Source organism: Euprymna scolopes, chromosome 1, assembly GCF_053919585.1.
Source record: "Euprymna scolopes isolate OS-2025 chromosome 1, ASM5391958v1, whole genome shotgun sequence".
NCBI classification, from domain to species: Eukaryota; Metazoa; Mollusca; class Cephalopoda; order Sepiida; family Sepiolidae; genus Euprymna; species Euprymna scolopes.
In genome coordinates, this window is record NC_136482.1 from 98469687 (window position 1) to 98482755 (window position 13069).

General features: G+C 30.9%; 1 protein-coding gene across 4 annotated transcripts in view; it reads left to right on the forward strand.

Annotated features, from left to right (window-relative positions):
• LOC145256650 (bile acid-CoA:amino acid N-acyltransferase-like) overlaps positions 1-13069 on the forward strand; it is a 153213-nt gene that overhangs the window by 117765 nt on the left and 22379 nt on the right. The window contains exons 1-2 of one of the 4 annotated variants that reach the window (XM_080115605.1): positions 10587-10692; positions 11410-12303. The exons of 2 other annotated variants lie outside the window; for them this stretch is intronic. The gene's annotated coding sequence lies outside the window, so the exon portion shown is untranslated. Of the gene's footprint in view, positions 1-10569; positions 10693-11409; positions 12304-13069 lie in introns of those variants that run through there. One more of the 4 variants, XM_080115614.1, reaches the window with a different exon arrangement.

The following is a 13069-nucleotide window of genomic DNA, read 5'->3' on the forward strand; positions in this document are numbered from 1 at the left end:
AAAACACGAAAAATATATCCAGTTTGGTAGGAAAGTAACTTATCTTGCCTTTGATAACATTTATTTGTTATATATTTGTTTTTTGACAATTTTTTCGAATCTATGTGTACAGTAATACAAACCCAAATCGATTTTACCCTTTTATAACAACAGTAAATAAGTAAATTCTTTTTATATTAATATAAAAAAAATATGCGGTCTCGTTTATGAACATAATAAACGCTTTAAAATAAGTGAAACCACTAAGAACTTAGCCAGTTAGGTAGAAAACGGACACTTAGAAAATCGATTTTATTTAAAAAAAAAAAAAAAACATCAAACAAGTAAAAAAATTTTTTTTCAATATTATGGGCGGGGGGCTATAGTCTATTTTAAAAAAACAATTTCTCCTTCAAGAACGATCATAAAATGTGTTTTCAATCGATATTAATTCAATAAGGGACCAGTTTTCCTACCTAGCGAAAGGGGACGAGTTTTCCGGAGACGAGTTTTCCGGAGACGAGTTTTCCCGAGACGAGTTTTCCGGAGACGAGTTTTCCCGGGACGAGTTTTCCGGGCACCATATATATATATATATATATATATATATATATATATATAGGTTTGTATTACTGTACACAGATTCGAAAAAGTTGTCAAAAAACAAATATATAACAAATAAATGTTATCAAAGGCATAAGTTACTTTTCTACCAAACTGGATATATTTTTCGTGTTTTTATTCAATGTAACATGTTTATTCAGCTCGAAAACCATACAGTGTTTACCGATGTAGTGGAACATTCAAGATGGCGTCTGATTCTCTCTTTAACACGGTAAGTTTGAGAAAAGGTGTTATAAATAAAAAACCGGATAAAATACTGTTAAAAACTCGCTCAATATATGTTACCGTGACATAGGTTGACATATATTCGGCGGGTTTTTAATAGTAATTTGTATAGTTTTTTATTTATAACACCTTTTCCCAAACTTACGGCGTGAGACGCCATCTTGAATTTTCCAATACATCGGTAAACACTGTATGTTTTTCGAGCTGAATAAATATGTTACATTGAATAAAAACACAAAAAAAAATATATCCAGTTTGGCAGAAAAGTAACTTATGTTGCCTTTGATAACATTTATTTGTTATATATTTGTTTTTTGACAGCTTTTTCGAATCTATGTGTACAGTAATACAAACCCCATTATTGTATATAAATTTCATGTAAAATCGGTACCAGGAAAACTCGCTTATTTTTGATAGGTACTACCTACCTACTAGGTAGGAATGCTGTCCATTATTGAATCAATATTGATTTAAGGCATGTTATATGACCGTTCTTGAAGGAGATTGTTTTTAAAAGAGAATACACACTCGATAATATTTTTAAAAAAGTATTTTTACTTATTTACTGTTGTTTAAAAATACAATTGATTTTACTAAGTGTTTGTTTTCTACCTAGCTTTATAAGTTTAACTTATTTTAATACGTTTATTCAGTTAAAAAAAAAAAGTAGTGTCGAGTGTTACTTTCGGGCATGAAAGGGGATCACATCTTCGGAGTCTCCATAATCGCCCAGAAATAGAAAATTAAAGAAAATACTAAGGTATTTTTTAATAAGGTAAATTTTAATATTTTTTAAATAATTAATTTCCAAATATTAAACCATGTAATTCTATATGTTATCACAGGTGGCCATTTTGTACGCACAAGCGCGCACATGGTCACCACATGTGACTGATGCGCGTGTGGCGACCATGTGCGCGCACAAAATGTTCACTCGTGATAACATATAGAATTACATGGTTTAATATTTGGAAAACTACTTGTTTTTTGTTTAATTTTAATTTTTCACCAATACTACACTGTGACAAGGCAGTTTGGTACGCGAGAGCACATTTAAGAGCCTTTGTTTATGCTCGCGCGTAGCGTAAACGAAGGCTAGGCTGTGGAATAGAAAATAGTCCCAGAGTTCAGGGGTTAATACCATGCAAAAGAAATCAAACAAAAATCTTTTTAGCCAATAAACACACAAAAATGCCCCCTCTCTCTCTCTCTCTCTCTCAGGTGGGCAGAAAGTGGGTGCTCATTTTAAGTTAAATTTACATGGAAAAGTGATTACCTACTTTTCGAAAAAGTAATTTCTTCATATCATAAAAACTATTATTTTGCGACGGAAACGGTTTGCAGATTTGTTTTTAGCATACCGAAATCTACAAAAAAAAAAAAAAAAAAAAAAAAATTACAAACAATTTTTGTGAAATGGTAAATGTGGCCGCGTTACTTACGGAAAAACGGTTAATTAAACTGCAGAAGCACCTGTTAATTAAATACCCCCCCCCCCCAAAAAAAAAGAATGAAAAACATAAAAATATGTTTGGTGGTTACGTTTTTGTAAACCGCTCGTAATAATTTATTTTAGATCAATTAAAAAGCATTAAACCTGCGCAAGACAAAAAAAATTATAAACTACATTTCTTTTTTTTTTTTTAACTTTATTTGAAATGATTCCTATGCAATGTGATAAGACACTTCACTACGCCCGTTCGCACGCGAACGTATCATGTAGGAAAAACATTACCGAACGTGGTGAAATGGTACAAAATAGTCCCAAGGCCTAGGGGTTCATGTAAACGGTAAATTTGCGGCGGATTTGATTATCAGATTCGTTGTCAGCGACCTCGAATACCCCTAAGAAACCAAATTAGAGTGGTCGGTTAGCAGTATCAGAATTTTTTGTGAAAATAGCGAATAATTCCACCCCATCTTTCCAAGCTTATAACTCCTCGAAAAATGCAATTCAAGCCCTAATTTTTTTTTTCAATTAAAGGAGCAAGGACCAAGATTTCATTAAAAAAAAAAAAAAAAAAAAAAAAAAAAAACGTGTTTTTTTTTTAAAAAGGTTTTAAACTTCGGACTTTACAGGTAAAATTCGACGAGAACACGATGTCCGTTTTTTTTTAAATTTGAATATATTATGTATTGACCTTTTCTCTTCAATTTGTGAGTAAATAATTATGTACTTATCCGAGTCGAAATTAATTATTATTAGACATTTACAAAATTGGAGGCGTGAATTATTCGACCCCCTGTCTTTCCAAGCTTATAACTCCTCGAAAAATGTAATTCAAGCCCTAATTTTTTTTTCAATTAAAGGAGCAAGGACCAAGGTTCCATTAAAAAAAAAAAAAAAAGAAAAAAGAAAAAACAAATAACGTGGTTTAAAAAAAGGTTTTAAACTTCAAACTTTACAGGTAAAATTCTACAAGAACACGATGTCCGTTTTTTTTTAAATTTGAATATATTATGTATTGACCTTTTCTCTTCAATTTGTGAGTAAATAATTATGTACTTATCCGGGTCGAAATTAAGTATTTACTTTGTAATAGACACTTAACAATTGGGATGGGGGGGGGGGGAACCGTGAATAAAAAAAAAAAAACGTTTGTCTAAAATATTATATTCGGTTTATTGGAAAGAACATAAAATTTCACATTGACCCTGAAAATATCGTAAAAATAGAATCAATAGAAAAATTTTGATAGATTTTTAAAATTTAAAAATTTAAAAATATTGAGTTTAAAAATTGAAAAATATTGAGTTCGGAAAATTCATTACTGTTTTAAAAAAAAAATAAAAATATTTTTATTACTTTTAAAACAACTGTAATAGTTTATTTTGGAAGTATAATCCATAAAGAAAATAAATAACCCACTTTTAACAGAGAAATTACGAGATTTTTATATTGTATTCGCAGTTTCGTGTTAGGGGTGTCAAAAATTCCTACAAAGGTCGGTGTTCCGTTATAGCGTAAGGTAACATTACACCCTTATTTCTAAAAGAGTCTTCCGAAATGGGTTTCTAGTGATGTCAACAACAACAACAAAAATCATCCTCCAGTCCTTTTAATTAAAAAATTCTGAACATGTTATTTGAAACTTAACATTGTTCTCGCTCGACTTATTTTAGTTATTATTTTTACGGGCGAGTTGTCATTTCAGCAATGTTGCCAACTGAGGTTTAAAACACCCACGAGATCAGAGGGGAAAAAAAATCTTCAGAAAATCGCTAAATTTTTAAGTTTTGCCGTCTGAAATTTTCAAAATCCGCTAAATTGAAAAAAAAATAAAATAAATAATCTTCCAAAAAAGAAAAACGCTATATTTTGGTTTCCTACTATTGCGGGTGTCGATGTTTAGTCCCGCAAATTCAAAAATAAATAATGATAAAAATCAAGTATAAAAATGGAGTTGAACAATCAAGAAAAGATGACTGAGACGAATGGATAAATTAAATACAAAATTTATTTTTTTACAAATTGTAAATAAATGAACAGAACAGACAGGATTGTTTTCTTTGTGAACGGTGACTGAGGTAATTAAATGTTTTTTAAATGAAATAATCAAGAAAGGTCCAGCAACAGAGGTAATTGAATGGTTTCTTTTATGTATTGAAATAGTCAAGAAAAATCCTTCGACTGGGGTAATTGAATGTTTTGAAGGAGAAAAGTAAAAGTCTCGGTTAGAAATAACCAGGTCTTTTACAAAGAATTAAACAATCGCTTATTTAGCGGAAAGATAGAAAAGGGTAAAAAAATCCAATAAGATAAAAAGGGTTTGTATTACTGTACACATAGATTCGAAAAAGTTGTCAAAAACAAATATATAACAAATAAATGTTATCAAAGGCAAGATAAGTTACTTTTCTGCCAAACTTGATATATTTTCGTGTTTTTATTCAATGTAACATGTTTATTCAGCTCGAAAACCATACAGTGTTTAACGATGTATTGGAACATTCAAGATGGCGTCTGATTCTCTCTTTAACACAGTAAGTGTGGGAAAAGATGTTATAAATAAAAAACCGGATAAAATACTGTTAAAAACTCGCTCAATATATATTACCGTGACATAGGTTGACATATATTCGGCGGGTTTTTAATAGTATTTTGTATAGTTTTTTTTATTTATAACACCTTTTTCCATACTTACGGTGTTAAAGAGGGTGTGAGACGCCATCTTGAATTTTTGAATACATCGGTAAACACTGTATGGTTTTCGAGCTGAATAAATATGTTACATTGAATAAAAACACAAAAAATATATCCAGTTTGGCAGACAAGTAACTTATCTTGCCTTTGATAACATTTATTTGTTATATATTTGTTTTTTGACAACTTTTTCGAATCTATGCGTACAGTAATACAAACCCCGCCCATGCAGACGGAGTCGATGATGATGATGTTACAGCCTGGTCGACTGATTCGTTTGGGCGCAAAAATGCCTTTTTTATACATTTCCAATCGGCTCCATGAAGACCTTCAGAAAAAAACATTTTTTTAAATTTGTTTTCCTTGTAATCCGATTGGATGAAAAGGATAACATTCTTATGACATAAGATGCTTCTGACGACGTCTGAACAAGTGAAGGTTTGCTTATAAGTCCACCGAATTTGCGTGTGTGGAGAAAGGGAAATGTACGTACAGCTGAAACGATATTTATACATCCATGCGCGCGCAACTGGGTTTTACAGTTGGGGCAGTGTGCCATTATTCTGTTTTGAGTAAATTCGACGCGGCGTTGGGACTACGATACTAACCTACATAAAAATATTATAAACAAGCAGGACCCGTGTATTGGCGTTGCACGGCGGAAGTATGCCCCCACCTTTAAAAAAAAATCAATTAATGTACGGTTGTTAGTGGGAGCCACTGCCGGCCCAATATAATAGCGGGCACTGGCGCCCGTGGTTAAAATGAATGTACTGCGGCGAAGTGCCGACGCATTTAATATATATTTATACATTGAGGAGTTTAGCTTCCAAATAATCGAGTATTTTTTCAAATGATTTGTTCCTATAAAAAAAAATACTAATTATTAAAAGAAATAGCTAGCGTAAATAAAATTGTTGGCAAAAAATTTGTTTTATTTTGTTCAATAAAGTCCCATGTTTTTCTTTCTGCATAAAAACCGCAAATATTTGGGAACTAACCTCTTAAATTTATTTATGACGAAGATGTTGTTTTAGGAAAAATCTTAAGATGAAAGTCGAAAATATTTGAAAGCTAAACTCTTCAATATATAAATATATAAATGAAATGCATCGTTTTGAAACATCAGAGCAGGCCAAGGTCACAATGTAGTATCTGTTCTGATGCTACACATCACTAGTAGTGTCAGAAATCATCAGTAAAAATTTGTGGTAAACACTGGAATATTTAGACTTACTGTCTTTCAAAGCTTATAACTTCTTGAAAAATGTAATTCAAACCCTAATTATTTTTTAATTAAAGGAGCAAAGACCCAAATTTAAAAAAATAACAGGTTTGATAGCAAATTATTCAATATTTGTCTTTTAAATCGGTTTTCTTTAAAAAAGATTTAAAGAAAATCAACGAAATTTTACTTACTTCGATTATAAAAGATATATATAAATTCCAAAAAATCACTTACCTATAAAAACTACTATTCGATGAGTACTTCAATTGTTTATTGTTAAGAATTTATCCATCTTTATACTTATATTCCATGTCCTTTTTAAATAAAATACTTTTTAAAAAAAAAACGCGAACTCAGATTTTTTTAACTGTTCAAATAAAGGGAGACAAGTCGGATTTTATTCACCTTTATATTCCGGTGGCTTTAAAGGGACATAATTAATATTTCTTTTTATTGCATGCTGTAAATCAAAATTAGTATTTTAGTGCCTCCGTAGATAAAAACTGAACACATTCACTTATAAGTTTTTGCCGTTAAACAAAAAAAAAAAAACAGTCGACCGATTTTTTTTTTTATTCTCTTAATGAAATATGTGAGATTTTGATTGATATATTTCAATACTTTTTTATCGAGTGATTTTTTTTAATATCTAAAAAAGAAAACATTGAATGAAATAGAAAAAATTGTCATAAGCGTCCGATATTTACTTGACATTCTAAGCATAACATAAGCTTCCACTTAAAAAAAAAAAATCAACATGGTTTTTTAAAAAAAAAAAGGTTTTACACTTTGGACTTTACAGGTAAATTTCTAAAAAACACTTCTTTTTTTTTGTTTTAAATTAGAATATTTTATTTATTGATCTTTTATCTTCAATTTGTGATATATAAAACTTTGAGTAAATTAATATTAAAATTTTAATAGATATTTCAAAATGGGTGGGGGGGTGAATTAAAAAAAAAGCCTTTATCTAAAATATTATATTCGGTTTATTGGAAAGAGCATTAAATTTCACATTGACCTTGAAAATATCGTAAAAATTGAACCAATAGAAAAATTTTGATAGATTTTTAAAGTTTAAAAATTGAAAAATATTTAATTTGTAAAATTCAATTGATTTCATTACGTAAAAAAAATGGCTGCATGAAGGCGCGCTGGCACTTTATAAAAACTGTTTTTTAAAAAATAAAAAATAATATTTCTATTTTTTAAACAACTTTAATAGTTTATTTTGGAAGTATATTCCATAAAGAAAATAAACAACCCACTTTAAAAAGAAAAATTGCAAGTTTTTTATATTTTGTTCACAGTTTTGTGGTAGGGATGTCAAAAATTCCCAAAAAATTCTGATACACCTAACATATCACCTTTTCTGCTATCGGTCAGCGGAGGAGAAATCCTATACAACTGAGACAATTTTTATTTTTGTTTCTATCGAGAGTGGGGAGCTGGATTTTCCCTAATTTATTAACCAACCTTGTGTTTAAATCTTCTCTTGTGGGGAGGCTATTAAATAGAAACATCACGCAATGAATGAGTTTTTTTGAGGCTGATGTTGGATTTCCAATTTTAACATTTCCAATAGTCATATATTCTATTATATGAATATATTTTTTAATATTGGAAACTTGTTATAAAAATTCTGTTTAAACTTCATATTGCGGAATATTGGAATTTAATATTTAAATTTTTTTAAAAATTCATTATTTTTTAGAATTCTGTTTTTTGTTGTAATTCAAATAATTATATTATCGAGAAAAAATATTATCGATAATAAAACGTTGATAATAGTATTGATTTTTTGTCCGTTTTTTTTTTTTTTGACAAATTTAAGGTAAGTGAAATAAATAATAGGTTTTTATATACATATATAAATAACTATTTCTTAATTATTTAAACTCTCCAGCTTTAAAAAATGTTGCAATTTTTATGAGCTCTTTTGTTTAGTTTTCATAACATGAAATATAGGGGTGGTAGAACACTTTAAAAAATATTTCCTCACATATATTTAATGAAACCTACTTTTAATTTGTAAGTTAATTTAAAAATAAATGAGTATCAAAAATTTCATGAAAATCTCTGACCATTAGTTGATTTTTGCTAGATCTTTTAAACATGGGTATGTTTACAGCTTCACAATGGTCACTAAGGAATTTTGTTTTAAAGTGTCGATAATGTAAACATGATTTTAGTCTTGCATTTTCATTATTTTTGTATGCTGTAAAAATATTTTTTAAATATTAGCAGTTTATTTGAAGTTTTTTCTGTTAAATGGTACAAAAGTTAGGATGATGATATTAAATTACAGTTACATATCGGATGGGGGGGTGTAAATCTGTGGTGCGCATTGGAGGTACCTATATTACAAATTAAACATCACATTACTGGTGTACCTAAGTATTGAATATTGCCGCATAAATTTTCCACAAATATCAGAAAAATTAACATTTACAAAATAAGAATTAAAAAGAAATCCGCGAAACGCAGGTACCAAATTTATACGTGAATTTAATTGATAGATTTTACAACCATTCTGAAAGGGAGATTGGGAAGGGGAGGTAAAAATGGCATAAGTGTATAAATGGGAAAAGTAGCACAAAATGAAAATCTTTGTGAATAAAGGGAAAGCATTAAGAAAGTTGTCAATTTAAAAAAAAAAAATTAGATACATCTAAATTTAAAACAGATGAAAACTTAGCTATCCCCCTCCAAAAACGAGATTCTGCTTTTTTAAGCGATTATGTGTGAATATTCCGAAAAAATATTTTAAAATTTAAAGTGGGGGCATCATCTTTACATATAAATTTTTAAATTAAAATGATCCCTCATTTCTAGGACATAACTTTTTGTGACAGGTAATCTTTAATATCTGTTGGGTACAGGCAATAATGGCAGAAAAAAAATAGGGGGGGGGACATAGTTTTGAAAGCCGGTTTATCATAAATTTTTTGTAGATTTCTGACTACTTTTTGATTGTATTTGAAAGATTAAAGCCTAAAGTTAATTTCCAAAAGGAAAAAAATATTTGTACATGTGAAAAAAAAAAGTTTTAATGAAAAACGTTTTCTTAACAACATTTGGAAGCTGACAAATTCAGCTAAATTTTGAAATTAAATAAATTCATTGTAAAAATCCTTTGAAAGATAAATATTAGTTTTCTGGGTCTATTTCAAAGATAATTAGTAAAGTTCTAAGATATTGAATTGAAGAAAAAAAACACCTTGTTTGCATAAAAAGTGACTTAATTAGCCCCCAAAAGCGAGAGATTCTAGCTTCACTCAAGCATAAACAAACAAAGTCATATAAGCGTGGATTCTTCAGAAGCCCAAAATATCAGAAAGTCAAAAGGCTGTCTGAAAATGAAGTCAAATAGTTAGAGGAAGGAAGGGAGTACTGATTTTCTTTTTATTCCCCAGCCGTGTATCCATACATAAACATTTGTATATTTTTTACCATTTTTTAATTTAATTATTTTTCTGTGTTTCTGTTTTAAATTAACAAATTTTTTTAAAAAATTTTCAAGATTATATAAAAATTATGTAACACCAAAAGTTTCACGTTCATTCAAGCAATGAAAATATTAGAATCTTACATATAAAAACTATGCGAAACATGTAATCTAAAAAAAAAAGTAGAAATATTTTTTGCAATTATAATTTTTTTGTGTGAAAATATTAAATAGATAATGCTTAATTCAATGATATTGGTAGTTTGAGAAATTAATTTTTCTTTGAGCTATTCATTAATACAGACTTTAGAGACTTTTTTCATAATGTTCCTGAAAAAATTAATTTTCCTTTTTATTCTTACAATTTACAATGCTTTATTTTCATAAAAAAGAAAAAAATAAATTCAATCATTTTTTTTTTTTTTTTCTACTACTGAAAGCCATAACTTTATTAAAGGTGTTTTTTGTTTAAACAAAATAATACATTTCCACTAAGATTCAAATAATGGTTTCATTATTATATTTTTTTTTTTACATAGGCATCACCACTTATCAAGGCCAAGAGGCCACTCGAGGATAAGGGTTAAAAGTGTACAGTAGAAATTGGACAATATAGTAATTGTTAGTAATAGAAATTCGGTAAATTTGTTAACTTATATGGAACAGCTCATTAAAAACTTGTTTACGTTAAACTTGAAGACAACCATATTATAGTCAGCTGGAAAGCAGGAAAATGGAAGACAATTACATTGGCGTGCAGTTCTAAGAAAGAAGTTTTGTTCATGACATTTAGGTTTAGGCACAGATAAAGAGTGGGAGAAATTGTTGATAGTGTTTGTGGGAGTTGAAATTCCCAGGCTGGCTCGATTGTTGCCCTTTAACTCAGATAGCGACCTAGCTATGTCACTTCCTTTTTCTGATATTTCTTACTCTTTTCCGCTGAACGCTCGATTAGTCAAGATGTGACAGAAATTGCTCCTGGTGGGGGCATTGGCCAGCCAACCAGTTTTACTGACTGACTCGTCAGCCTATTGCCAATCGCAAGTAACAAACTCTTCTTCTTTCTATCACTTCTTAATATTTCTCGTGTATATTTATGTAAATAAATTGCATTCCTTATCTGATTTACACCAGTATGTTTTTGTCGTCATTATGCGACCTTTTGCTTTTTCAATCCTTCTACCGATACATCCATTCACACACAATGAGGACAGGATCATCTATCACACAAGCAGACCATACTATCCTCCCTCAACATTGTGTGTTAATGGATATAGCTGTGTCAACGTTGTTCAGGTGCTCAGCATACTCAGTGGGTTGGTACAGTCTGAGTGTCTTAGTGTGCATGATGCAGCTTACTCATGTTAGCTGGGGAACTTCAGTGAGGAGGTGAGTCGTGAAATCCAGAAGTGTACAGTGTTTGGTGAACATCTTTGTGTTAGTTGTCATGCCTGTTGCTAGAAAAGGTTGATATCCTGTAAGGAGTTGCTGTGGATGACGAAGTTTAACAAACATTCTATCACGCATGCGTTTTATATATGGATTTTGCTGTGGACAACGAAGTCTCAGAACATTCCGTCACACACATGTTTTAGCTACATATCACAACTTTAAACTTTCTTCACTTTATCTAAATATTTTTTTTTGCCATGTGTGAATATAAAAAAAAATATTTAAGCTTTCAATTTCATCATGGAGAGAGTGCAGCAACAACCCCATTGAAAAACTCAAATAGCAACTCTCACACTATTTTAATTTCAGTTTTCCACAATTATGGAAAAGAAAAAGTGACAACAAGCCTCTTCAGCAACGTGTTACGGCGCAACAAGCCTCTCCACAGCATATCAACCCTTTCCAGCAACTCTAGCAACAGACGCGACAACTAACACAAAGATGTTCACCAAACACTGTACACTTCTGGATTTCATGACGACTCACCTCATCTCACCTCACTGAAGTTCCCCAGCTAACATGAGTAAGCTACATCATGCACACTAAGACACTCATTCCTGGACATTCAGACCATACCAACCCACTGAGTACGTCGAGCACCCGAACAACGTTGACACAGCTCTCTACAGACGGACCAATTTCCTCGCAGACCCACTTGTGACCGTAAGCGTGTAGTCGACACATTCGCGACCAATGCGAACCAACTTCAATCCACCGTGCTGACCCTTGCGCATGCTTCATAGACTCTGTGGCAATACAATCTATGACCGCAACACTCGCACTCCATAACTCATAATGTCGTTCCTGTGACTATCCCACAGTTATACAAGTTTGAACACTTTTTTTCCTGGTATCCTTTAACGTCGCAAATACTTCTTTCCACCTTGATACTTAATAAATAAAAAAATAAAAATTCTTCCTCATTCTCTATACAGTGGACACACACGCACACATATATATGCATGTTTTTTCTCCAATTATCTTTTCTTTTCTCTAGCTTCCAGCTAACTAGGAAGGGAGTATTGTGGGAGTTGAAATTCCCAGGCTTGCTCGATTGTCGCCCTTTAACTCAGAGAGCGACCTAACTATGTCACTTCCTTTTTCTGATATTTCTTTCTCTTTTCTGCTGAACGCTCGATCAGTCAAGATGTGACAAAAATCGATCCTGGCTGACTGACTCGTCAAGCATATCGCCAATCGCAAGTAATAAACTCTTCTTCTTTCTATCACTTAATATTTCTCGTGTATATTTATGTAAATAAATTGCATTCCTTATCTGATTTACACCAGTATGTTTTTGTCGTCATTATGCGACCTTTTGCTTTTTCAATCCTTCTACCGATACATCCATTCACACAATGAGGACTGGATCATCTATCACACAAGCAGACCATACTATCCTCTCTCAACATGTTTTCTGCTAGACGGGTGTTTCTTGTGAAAGTTTGGTGAGGGGGGGGACCATAGATTGGAGCTCAGTCGAGCACTTGCCATGAATTTGATAAATGCTGAAAATTTCATTAAAATTAGTTAATTTTCTGATTTTTGGCGATTCTTCAAGAGAGGAGTCAATATGTTTGTACATTTTGAGCATTGGCTATTCATTTTGCATGTACCTGATATCTGTCTAATCAATTGCAATGTCATAAAACCACACAAAATCACTTGAAAAAGTAAAACATGCAGAATTTATTTCCTATAACAAAAAAAAAATGCTTAAGTCTTGAGTTCTAAATTATTACAAAGCCCTGGAAATAAGGGTGTTACTTTACATTAAATTGGGCAACATTTTTCATGCCCACCACCATTCACAATCGAGTATATTTTTGTCTGCTCTGAATATTTAAAAAATGATATAAAAAAAATTACAATTGAAATATTTGCCAATTTTACAATATCTTTTTATTTTTGGTTTATTTGTATTATATTTTACTTTTCCAAATAAAATTAGTGCTAAAGTATAGTCTCT